At 44.4% G+C, this 12,443-nt stretch overlaps 1 protein-coding gene and 1 pseudogene across 5 annotated transcripts in view; both read left to right on the forward strand.

The window, feature by feature from the left end:
• The window catches only part of PPM1H (protein phosphatase, Mg2+/Mn2+ dependent 1H), a 270,856-nt gene that overhangs the window by 47,212 nt on the left and 211,201 nt on the right, over nt 1–12,443 (forward strand). The gene's annotated exons all lie outside the window — the stretch shown is intronic.
• On the forward strand, nt 11,026–11,557 carry LOC308553676 (large ribosomal subunit protein uL23 pseudogene; annotated as a pseudogene). The gene has a single exon. The product of its transcript is annotated as a large ribosomal subunit protein uL23 pseudogene (transcript).

Here is a 12,443-nt window from a genome sequence, read left to right on the forward strand (position 1 = left end):
AAGTATAGATTTTAGTGAAGGTCACTCATAGAAATCAATAATATACGTACATTCTCTCTGAGGAGTAAAGTGAAGAATTCCACAGAAGAGCTATTTAGGTTCATTTTCAGAGGATAAATAGGCATTTGCCAAACAGACGGAGCTGGAGATTTGTGGGGTGGGCCGGAGGGTGAGCATGCCAAGCAGTAGAAGCCTCATGTGCAAAGGCACTGAGGTATGAAATTACTTTGTGTGTACGTGTGAGAGAGTTTAAGAAATTGTTCGGTATTTCTGAATACTTTTAAAACGGAAATGACATCAGACTTGCATTTCTAAAATCAAGTATTTTGTTCTATTATAAAAATATCAGAAAGCCTAGAAAACTACAGAGAAGAAATAATTACCCCAGGTTTGGGGTTGCCCTCCTCGTGGCCTCCCATAGTGCCTGCAGTGCCTGGGGCAAAGCCTCCATTTCTCCTCCCAGTTCTGGCATCTGTTAGAACTCTCACCACACACGACATTGCACTATGACTGAATCTAGATTGTAGTGCTCTCCTACAGTGGCAAGAACCAGGACTGCCCAGTTTACTCTAAAATCTAGCAGGGTGCCTAGTAGTTGCACAACAATTGTTGAATGAAATGAAGATTTTCAAACACAGAGGTAATTGCTGTAAATAGCTTTCCTCATTTTTTATATGCATGGACTTACGTTAATTTTATTTATTAGTATTGAATTTTCTAATATTTGACTAGTTTTCTTTGTTTTTGAGAAATGCCTGTATTATTTGTCATGTTTGTGTGCATTTTTTAGACCAATAACCCTGGTCATCTAGAATTTTGCTATGAAACATAGCAGCCATTAGCCACATGTGGCTATTTAAATTTAATTGTAAAGTAACTACAATTAAAATACCAGTTCCTCAGTGATACTAGCTATAATCCAAGGGCTCAATGGCTATAGGTGGTTAGTGGCTAATATATCAGACAGTGCTGGTCTAGAACTTTTCCATCATCTGAGAAGTTTCTATTGGACAGAGCTGACCTAGAGAGTGGATTGGTGGGGAGAAAATCCAGAGGCAGGGAGACCGGTCAGGTGGTATTTGCATTATGTGAAGCATGAGATGACATCTTGAACTAGGCAGTGACACTGTTCATGGAGAGACGGGATTGAATCAGAGACCTGTTTAGGGGAGGGAATCGACTTGATTTGGGCCGAGGTGAGGCAGAGGGAAGGGGTGGGTAAGGTTGATGCCAGGGTTCAACCAGAGAAGAGGAACAAGTAGGTAGGGTGTGTGTGTGTGTGTGTGTGTGTGTGTGTGTGTGTGTGTGTGTGTGTTAGAGGGTTTTATTACAAGAATTGGCTTATGCAGGTGAGGTGCTTCCTCCCCAGAAGCATCTAGGTTAGGCCATGCCTCCCTTCCATCCTCCTGACTCATGAGAGACTCTTCTGCAGCCCATGTTAACATGCTAGAAAGGGAATTCTGGGGAATATAGTTTAGCCTGGCCAGATGGACACCAGAGAGCCATCGTAGACACTCCCAGTTTTCTGACTAGGGCAGCCGTGACAACACTTGTGCTAGATGAACTGAGATCAGGGTTATAAGAGGAAGAAAAGAACATTTGAGGTTGAGAAGAGTAACTGATGCATTTACCTGTGACTTGCTGAGACTGAAGTGCTGCGGACTATCCTGTATCCAGCTCATAAATCTGGGTTCAGGGTCTGGGCTGAAGACACAGATGGTGGGACCTCACCATATGCATGACAGTTGGAACCAAGTGCTACACCGGTCATCTATGGACAGCAGGAAGAGAGCCTGGAACAGGGAATGTCTGCATCTAAGGAGCTGAGGAAGGAAGTGGAGCCAAAACAGAGGCTGAGCTAGAAATGTCCCAAGGTGGAGCTGAGCGAGGACCAGTGAGAGGCAGAGTGGAGGTATCGTGTGCAGAGGGGGCAATGTGCTCTTCCCCACCTGGGTGGAGGAGCAGCCCCGGCTGACTCTCCAGCTGATACCGGATCAGAGGAGGGGATGGAATTGAGAGCTCTGACCCGAGCAATCCACATGCATCATCACATAGTCAGTATGTGCCCTCACGTGCACTAGGTGCCTTTTCTCTGCTGCCCCCACGCTGGTACTACAAACTCAAATGTCAGGGGGCTCTGGCATGGAGGACAAGCCCCTAATCTAAACGTGGGGCTTGGGGAAGGCTTCACAGAAGAAATAACAAAAGTTAAGATCTCCAAGATGGGTAGGAATTTGCCAAGTGAAAGAGAACCTAATATCCTGCCTCCTCAATAGTCTCAGTCAGGCTTGTTCTTTGCAAAATTTTTTTTTAATTTTTTTTTTTTTACCTCTTTACAGCAGCTTTTCACAGTGTATTCTGCTCTCCACTGGGAAGATGTCTGTTTAATACTAAAGTGCGCTGAAGTTATATCACAGGTGTATTTTATATATGTAATTATCTGTGTGCCTGTGTAAAATTGTTCCACTTAAATCACCTTTTTTCTCTACTTTTGTCTAGGGGCATTCTTAAATTAGAGTAAAATATATTCTATTCTTCAAAGTCCATTTTCAAAGTTGATAGGCTTTGAAAGTAAGGACCTTCAGTAATAGAAGCTTTACAGTCCTGTGGACATTTGCTTCTAGCAGAGACACTTTAGAGCAGATGGCTAACCCAGGTTCCCACCCCTGGCTGCCTGTCACAGTCCCTGGAGGCGTAACCCAGAAATGCCCAGGAGGGGACCCTATTCCCCAGAGTCCAGTTTCACTGGTCTGTGGAGGAGCCTGGCCATCAATACCATTTTTAAGCATCATAGAAAATTCTGGTGTGCAGCCAGGGTTCTGAACCCTGGTTTAATCATAGCATTTGTATCTATTTTAGGCAAAGGGAGGGAAGACCCCCTGCAGTCTCCTGATGAGGATAGGGAAGGAAAACAGCTTCCTCATAAGTGGTGACTCATTGGGGCAGCCCATTCTCCTGACTTCCCCCGCCAAGGGGGCAGGAAGCTGGTGCAGGTGGACGAGGCAAAGGCTATCTAATGGAAATCCACTGGCGCATAAACGGTTGGCTTCCAACAGAACTGAGCCCAATTGCCGCCACAGGTGATAGGAATAAGAGAGAAGATGCTTGTCTCAAATACCTTTAAAATAATGGTTTTCAGTTTCTCTGTTTTGTTTTAAACAGCAGAACCATTTATTTTCAAACAAACTTTTCTTGAAACTCTAACCTTCACCCTCCAGCCACCACCCTCCCCTGAGACCCTTCTTTGGAACACTAGGGTTCCTCAAAACGCAGTTTAAAAACCAAAGCATCAAGTGTCAGAGCTACTTCTGTCTTGAGCGGAAGTAAAAATAGCATCAAATTGAAACCAGCTGCTTCACAACAGCACTCAGACCGTGGCCTATTATTTCCTCCTGAGGTTTTTCATCCAGCGGATGCCCGGGTATCTTTCCATCTCGGCAGCATTCAACACCCCCTGATGGGCTGGAGAACGGTTTTCTCCTCTCAGCATGGGTAACATTTTTAAACAGGAAATAGGTACTGAAAACTAAATAAAATTTCGTTTTAGGCACCAAAATTGAGTGCGTCAGATTTACTCCTTCCTTTCTTATTTAAAATACTTGAGCTGGCATCCCTGCAAAGACAAAATAATAGTAATCACTCTCCGGTCTCTACTGGGAGCTCCGTGTCTAGCAGAGTGAGCCTCTGTTAGCCGTTCTGTGTGGTTTCACTCTGCAAGTGTGGGTGAATCATTTCTTCCCCCAGGTGGTTGCACCAGGTGCAGGCGCAGAGTGCTTTCAGATCGCAGGTAGTCTGGATTCTGAGACAGGACCTCCGAATGGCCTCAGGCAACCTCCTGAAGACTCCCTTACTTCATCTCAAATGAGATAATCATAGATATCTCGTGGGTAGTTGGAGAAATTAGAGGAGACTGTTCATGTAAAGTATTTAGTGGAGGGCCTGGCTCATGGTAAGCTCAATTGATATCAGTTACTATTATTATTCGGTACCTTAGAATAAAGTGCTTTCCATCCTCAAGGAGTTTGTTCTAATCTAGGGGGAGCTGAGCATTTGGAAGCTATTTGTTCATGCAGTAAATATGTGTTGCTAGCCTGCTCTGTTCCAAGTTCTGGGCGAGGGGCTGGACATGCTGCCACGGGATGAGACAGACACCAGGAGCTCTGCCAGAGAGGCCTTGGTTCTGTTGGAACGGACACCTGGGGAGAACAGAAGCAGGTGGGATGCGGTGGCATGGGGGAGATGGCTTGTGAGCCGGGCCACTCAGTGGGTTGGGAGGAAAGGGGCAGGGAAGGCATTCACACTGTTAGGCAGGACAGGACCAGAGGTGGTGGTGGGGTGTCAGAGTTCATGAAAGGAAAATCTACAAACAGATCAGCAGTGAGGGATGAGGCTGGAGAGTCGCTCAGGCAGTGATGGAAGCCAGTGCTGAGTGTTGGCCACTCCGGGGCCGAGGGGCAGCCATTCTCTGTGAAAGTGCTTCTTGCCTCACTACTGTTACCTCCTGGTCTGTGTTCAGTAACCAGGAAGCCCAGTGCATCTGCGGACACAACTGCCACAAAACATCTCGTAATAGCAGGCTGCTCACACCGTATGTAAGTCCTGGGAGGAAGACCCTGCCAAGATTTAAAAATCTTTGGTCAGGCGTACACCTCCAGAACGGTTGTCTCAGACTGAGCATAGACTATATTTCTAATCAGAGCAAAATATACGTAGTCTAAGTCAGGGAACACCGTACGTCCGTTTCTGAGATAAGAGACTGCAAGAAATAAACTTTGAGACAGCATGTTTGTAGGAGTGGAAAGAACTTAAACTTTTACTCAAGATAGGCGTACAGTTGACCCAAGCTCATCTTGATACTGTGCTAAGGGAAGCCATGGCATGTGAGTGTGTGCTTAAAAAAAAAACAGGATATGGCAGTTACATCATCGGGCTTGCTGCCTGCAGGCAACTGGGCACAACTTTGGAACTAGTCATTGAACTTATGTAACAGAATGCCATGTTTGCAGGGGACTCTTACTGGTATCCAAATCTAACCAGTCTTTTCTACATTATTCGAGTGGCACCCAGCTCCCACATGAACCCTCATACAATGGTGAACTCAGACTTTGCAGCCACCCCATTTCACTTTGGACAACTGGCTTCTGGTCTTATGTCTGGTTCCACCTTTTGGAGACATGAAGGTGAGGTCCTGTGCACAGACAGTGTGTCATTCCAGGACAGCGCTCCTGCCTGCTTGCATTTTCGTTTTCCTGAGTTGAACATCCTTGTGGAACATGGTTTCAAGTCTTTTCCCCATCTTAATTACTTGCCTCCATACATTCATTTTCCCCCACTCCTTTTTATGGGAGGATGTTTTAGCTGAGGCTGCTATAACAAAAATATCAAACTGGATGACTTAAACAATACAAAAAATTTTTTCTCACAATTTGGGAGGCTGGGAAGTCCAAGGTCAAGGCCCGAGCAGATTCCATGTCAGGTGAAGATCCTACTTCCTCATTCACAGACAGCAATCTGTCCTTTTGCTCTGTCCTTCTATGGAGGTAGGAGCAAGGGAGCTCTTGGAGAACTCTTTTATAAGGGTACTAGTTCCATTGATGAGGGCTCTACCCTCATGACCTAATCCCCTCCCACAGGCCCCACCTCCAAATATCATCCCACTGGCGGTCAGGATTTCCACATAGGAATTTTAGGGGGACACATGTGTTCAGCCTGTAGGTAGCAGTGGCATAAAGCACTGAGTGCATCACTGCACCCGTGGCCCGATTTGCCTTGAACAGAGCAAGGTGGATCACCACCGTCATTTCCTAAACTGTTCTGTCACTGGAGCGTAAGGTCACGCCTGAGGTCTTGGTGCCAGCATATTGAGCTCACCTGTCTTCTAAGAACTATGGGGTGGTTTGGTTTGGTTTCTTGATTGTTTTACTAGCATCTCCTACATTTCTGCTCCTCTTTCTGTATTTGTACTCTTTGTTTTTAACAACCCACGTTCAGACCTTTTATTGACCCCTGTTTTATTTCTCCAGCTTGTAAAGATGGTTGAATCCCGCCCTGCTGGGCGTGGCTCAGCGGTTGAGCATTGACCTGGGATCCAGGAAATCGTGGTTCCATTCCCGGTCAGGGCACATGCCCGGCTTGCAGGCTGGGTCCCCAGTTGGGGGCAATCAATGAATCTCTCATCATTGATGTTTCAACTCTCTCTCCCTCTTTCTGAAATCAATAAAGATATATTAAAAAAAAAAAAAAAAGGTCAAATCCTGATTCAGTGGGACAGGAAATTCACTGTGACCCCTTTCTCCCAACCACACAGGTGATAACTTTGCTTTCTGTGTTGCTCTCAAATCAAAGATGTTCATCAGGCTGAGGGTTGGAGTTAGTGCCTCTCCCTCCCCAAGACCAGTCCTCTTTGGACATGCTCATTCGCCACGTTGTTCTGCCCCAGCTGACCATCGGGTCAGTAAGTATGTCCTGAGGACCTTCTCAGAGGCCTTAGTGAAGCCCACTTTTCTAGGATTTCTTCCTGAAAAGTTCACCAACAGTGAATCAGCAGTAACATTTGCAAGTTGTTGGAAATAAAAGATAAAACCATGTAGGTGACTTGAACCCATTTTGAGCCAGCTCTTTCACAGTCTTTTTATTTATCTTGGACTTTCATTCTACCTTAGCAATGTTCACTTATTCTGTCTGAAGAACTCTTTCTTTAAAGAAACCAACTATAAGTTCCATTAACCCCAGGTACCAGAAATACCCCTTCCTTAACTTTGCTATTTAAAAATATTCATGATATTTTAACAAGAGCCCACCCCTGTAAAACTTAATTTTGTTGTAGGCAAAATTTCTGAAACCCCCATTTCATTCTGGCCTTTGGATTCCTCCCTCCCTCCCTCCCTCCCTCCCTCCCTCCCTCCCTCCCTCCCTCCCTCCCTCCCTTCCTTCCTTACATTTTTGTTTTCAAATTGTAAGAGAAAGTTTATTTAGAAAGTTACAGAGTTAGTAGAAGTGAGCCAGCTGGGCTGGGTCCGCCCAGGAAACAAGTTACAGAAACTGAAGAAGGGAAGGGCCCTTGGAGCTTAGGAGAGAGAAGGGCAAAGGTAACGTGCCTGGGGCCAGGGGAGGGGGAAGGGAAAGCTTGTGCTCGCTGGAGGGAGGGCGGGCCTGGCCTTTGGATTCTTAATGGAACTTACCTACCTGTCCTCACCATCCTATGTTTAACCCTACATGCTTTTCCTTCAAGGTATTTGCCTTTGGTTCTGTGCCTGCCTTACTTTTAGCTTGACTGTTCAAAAGCAACACCTTCAGGTTTCCATAGCAACACTCACTTCTCTTCTCATTAGCACTTTTTGGGGATTGCCTCATCAGAGCTTCCAGGCTTTATGAACACTCTTCTGTTTTAGAATGTCATGCCACAGAGCAGCGATTTTCTTTTTTAAAATTTTATTTTATTTTGTTTAAAATATTACAAATATCCCTTTATCTCCCCAGTGACCCATTCCACCCCGTCCCACCCCCCTCCCCAAGAGCAGTTATTTTCAAACGGTGCGCTGCAAGAAGTTTTAAAATGTGCAATACCTGACTATTTAGTCAGGGGCACTGGCCACTTTTCCCTTAGATTGTCAAATAAGAAATGACGGCAGCCAACACAATAGCCATCCGGTGTGAATGAATCAAAATTTTACCTATATTTTTTGTTACAAAAAATATATTTTTGGGTGAGCTGCAGAATTTTGGTAATTAGTTTATGTGCGCCATGAGATGAAAAAGGTTGAAAATCGCTGCCCTAGAGTCATGTCTGTGTTGTCTGAGAACTTCTCACCTAGGCTTTCCCAGTTATTGAGTATATGACCAGAAATGGTTGCCTCTGTGTAAGAAACAGTAAGGTTTCTTCCAGGCTCGAATCTGTATGTAAATAAACACAAAGGTCCCCCCAGTGCGTGGATACTCAGCGGCCATCACCTGCCCAGGGGCAGTGCTGTGGGGACCCAGCCGTGGCCATTAGGTCCCCCGCCCTCTTGCAGGGGACTGATATCAGAGTAACTGCCATTTGACTGTGAGCTTTTGTCACTCCCCTACTGCTACATGTTCTTTCCACCCCTCCGTTCTCATCATGGGGAGACCCAAGGGTGACTGCTCAAGTGTTATACAGGTCAGTACTGGGACTGAAAAGGGCAAAGCGGTTTACTTTTCGTTCCTAAATTAACGTAAGGCAAGAAGCTATCTAAATGTTTTCATGCTTTTCTTAAGATAATGTCAACTTAATTTTCTTTGAAAGAGAGAGACATTTGAAAGCATGCCTATATAGATGAGAATGTCTGTCAGTTTTAGTCTTGGACTTTCCTAAACAGGGGATAAATAATCTCTGACCTTGGGAAATGGTTCTCAGCAGTCTTGAGTCAGCTGTGTCCCAGTTTCTCAGGTCCCGAGTCTTGGTAATGGCTTAGAAAGGTTGTTGCAGAATGTCAGGGTGTACCTTCTATATTTGGCCCAAAGTAATATGGAGACAGCTAACCATATTGAGACAGCTAACCATATTAAAGGTAGCCAGCTGTCACCAACAGCTGGAGAATGTGACCATCTTCACTTCAGATTCATGTCCTGCTTTTAAAATTTATTTGAGGTTAGGATATTAAAGGTACGTAACTTGGACTCTCAGAGATCCAGTTCCCTGGTCCTTTGGACTTGCCTAATCAAGCTTCATTCTCTTTTCGCAGTCACTTCTCTCCATTTCACGTTGCCACCACCCTGTACCAGACACCGTCTCACCATGGTCTAAGTGGTCTCCCGCTATCATTTTTGTCTCCCTTGAATTTATTTTCTGGACTGGACAGCAGCCAAAATGATCTTCTAAAATTTCAAGTCAGATCACAGCACTGCCTTACTTCAAACCCTTTAATGTGTAACTATTGCATTTGGGATAAAACCCCAATTCTCTATAGTCTATAGTGAGGCTCATGATCTATCTCTGGAATATCTCTTCAGTTATATATCCTAAAACATGACCCCTCTTCCAAGATACTTTCTGCCTCAGGGCCTTTGCACATGTTTCCCTCTGCTTGCTTCCCTCTGCAAGGACTACTCTTTTCCCTCCCTCCTCACCTGGCCAACTCCATGCCTCTGCTTAAATGTAATTTCCTTAAAGAAGTTTTTGCTAACATTCTTGTTTTTAACTTTACTTTTATTGTTTACACTATTACAGGTGTGTCTCCCCCACCCCCCACTCTGCCCACCTCCACCCAGCACGCATCCACCCTTCCCTCTGGCCATCACCACACTTTTGTCTGTGTCTGTAGGTTTTGCACATACGTTCTTTGGCTGATCCCTTCACCTTCCATCCAGTCCCTCCTCCCTCCCCTTGTAACATTCTTATCTAAGTTAGGGCTCCTCGTTACGTTTTCTCATAGCTTTTAATTATTTTCCTTCTTGGCAACTGTCACAATTTGTAATTATTTCCTTAAACCCGTGTCCTCACAAACCGTCAGGTTTATGGGGCTAGAGATCAGGCTTGTCCTGTTTTCTGCTCTAGCCCCCACCACCTTTCACACAGCCTGATGTATACTATGTGCTTCACTATGTGTTGAATGAACGTACAGATGAATAGATTAGCACTGTGTTACCTTACTAGACATGGTGACATGGAGGGGCGCTCGCTTTGCAGTAGAAATATGTGGATTCTGGACCCTGTTCTGGCACTTAGCAGTTTTGTCTAATCTCCTGACCTCCCTGTGCTCCATTTGCCTTTTGTTTAAGTTGGGGATAATGAACTTGACCTACCTACTTTGGGGAGATGTTGTAAAGATCAAATAAGTAATTTTGCAGGTGAAAATACTTGGGAACGGCATGGAAGAGTGCATTTTCATCCCAAAGGTCATTGCCTTGCAAGTGACTAGCAAAAGATAATGAGAACTGAGGGACCTGGAGCAGGGCCAGTGGAATGCCTGGGGACAGAGTGACGCCAGTCTCAGAAGGGGCGGTGGAGGTGGAGGTGGAGGTGGAGGTGGTGGTGGAGGTGATAGTGGGGATTGGTGATGGTGATGGTGGAGGTGGTGATGGTGGTGGAGGTGGTGATGGTGGTGAGGTGGTGATGGTGGTGAGGTGGTGATGGTGGTGGAGGTGGTGGTATGTGTGTAGTTGAGAAGGATATGCAGAGCTGCATGGAATCACCCCAGCTAAGGTCTTCTTTGGCAAAGCACGTGTGGGATGTACACCAGTATTTTTAGTCTTACCAATTTCCATACCTTTTTCACTTAGAGGCCGTGTGCCGAAGTGGGAATCTGTAAGAGAGACGCCTTGAAATGCAGTCCTAACTCTGCCACTGACCAGGTCTGTGGCCTTAGAAACATGTTTTACCTCTGTTTCTTTGTTTCCTTAACTATAAAATAGGTAGGCAAGAAAAATATTACTACTTTTATTTCTTAGAGGGTTGTTATCAGGAAGGATTGAATGAAATAATGTATGTAGATGTGCTTTGGAAATGTATAAGGTGTTATATGCAGAAAGTAGTGTCTAAATTTAGAGTTGTGGAAGGGTTCATTCAATAACTGCCTAAAGTACCTCCTTTGCATGTATTTTATACATTATTGTCTTGGCAATACATGTTAACTGAATAATTTAATTTGCAGGTAGGGTACTTAGGAATGCAACAACTATTATGTGAGTTTGTAGGCCCCTTTGGGAAAAGAATGTCCACACACCTGGATTGGCCTAAGGGCAGTATAATTTGATCAACATTTGCTAGCAAAAGAGCAGTTCTCACTATTTTTGCATGGTGACTGCTAAAATGTATGCAAATGTCTTTTTCTTATTTTTTTTTCCAGTACAGAGAAATCATGAATGTAGGGCATAAAATACCTGGTAGAGAGACTGAGCTGGGAAATGTTCCTCCAGCTCACACCATTTGAGCAGACTACCTGTTGACATCCATTGATTTTAAACTGTGCCCAAGTTAAATGATAGTGTTTTCATGAAACAAACATCATATTCAATCTATGTCATTTGTTAAATTCAAATATTAAAATCAGATCGTAGTCCCTTTTTACGAAGATGGCGCCGAAGCAAAGAAGGAAGCCCCTGCCCCTCCCAAAGCCGAAGCCAAAGCAAAGGCTTTGAAGGCAAAGAAAGCAGTGCTGAAAGGCATCCACAGCCATAAAAAAAAGAAGATCCGCACATCACCCATCTTCCGACGGCTGAAGACACGGAGGCTCCGAAGGCAGCCTAATTATCCTCGGAAGAGCGCACCCAGGAGAAACAAGCTTGACCACTATGCCATCATCAAATTCCCCCTGACTACCGAGTCAGCCATGAAGAAGACAGAAGACAGTAATACATTTGTGTGCATTGTGGATGTCAAGGCCAACAAGCACCGGATCAAACAGGCTGTGAAGAAGCTCTAGGACATCGACGTGGCCAAAGTCAACACCCTGATCAGGCCTGATGGAGAGAAGAAGGCATATGTTCGACTGGCTCCTGACTATGATGCTTTGGATGTTGCCAACAAAATTGGGATCATCTAAACTGAGTCCAGCTGGCTAATTCTAAATATAAAAATCTTACACTGTAAAAAAAATAATAATAATAAAATAAAATAAAATCAGATCGTAGAATGAAGAATATGCCCCATTTTGCTGCCCCTGTGGCTGGTGTTGCATCCTAGTGACCTGGGAGGTAAGGGCAGGCTGCAATGTGCATCTAGGGCCATGGGCACTCGGAGCACCTCTCTGTGCCCTGATGTTGCCTTTGACATTGTAGCACCTCTCTCTCTTGTCTTGAATTAAAGTGGCTTCCACAGATGTGAGTTTTTAGGCTAGAGCAGAAAATTATTGACCTTTTGTTCTTTCAATTAATATGTTTATATACCTCATCTTATAAATTGTAATGAAATTGCAAAATCCGCATGTAAGTTTATGGAGAAACGTTTGGCAAGAAACTAAGTGCTGCATTTATTTCCATAGGTCTAAGTTTCAGAAGCTTGGTAAGAGCTTATAGCAGCATTTTGCAAATCCTAGAAATTAATATTAAGTTCTGTGGCCCACAGTGAGCGTTATAGGTGCTATAGGTCTGCCCTTTGTCATCCATAAGCTCTTGTTGTTGTGTTTAAATTGAAATGTAATTTGCAGACCATACGATTTATCTCTTCAAAATGTACAATTGAGTGGGTTTTAGTATATTTAGTATATATGAAACTATCGGTTTTATCGCTTTTAATTCCAGTAACTCTTTGTCGCTCCAAAAGAAAGCCTATACCATCAGCAGTGACTCCCAATTCTCCCCTCCCCAGCTTCTAGCAACCACTAAGCTACTTGCTGTTCTTATGGATTTGCCTGTTCTAGACATTTCCTGTAGATGAAAGATGTGGTCTTCTGTGTCTGACTCACTTCACTGAGCTTAATGTTTTCAAGGCCCATCCATGTTAATGTGTATCAGTACTTCCTTTGGCTGAATAATATTCTATT

This window comes from Miniopterus schreibersii (genome assembly GCF_964146895.1).
Source record: "Miniopterus schreibersii genome assembly, chromosome: 2".
Taxonomy (NCBI): Eukaryota; Metazoa; Chordata; class Mammalia; order Chiroptera; family Miniopteridae; genus Miniopterus; species Miniopterus schreibersii.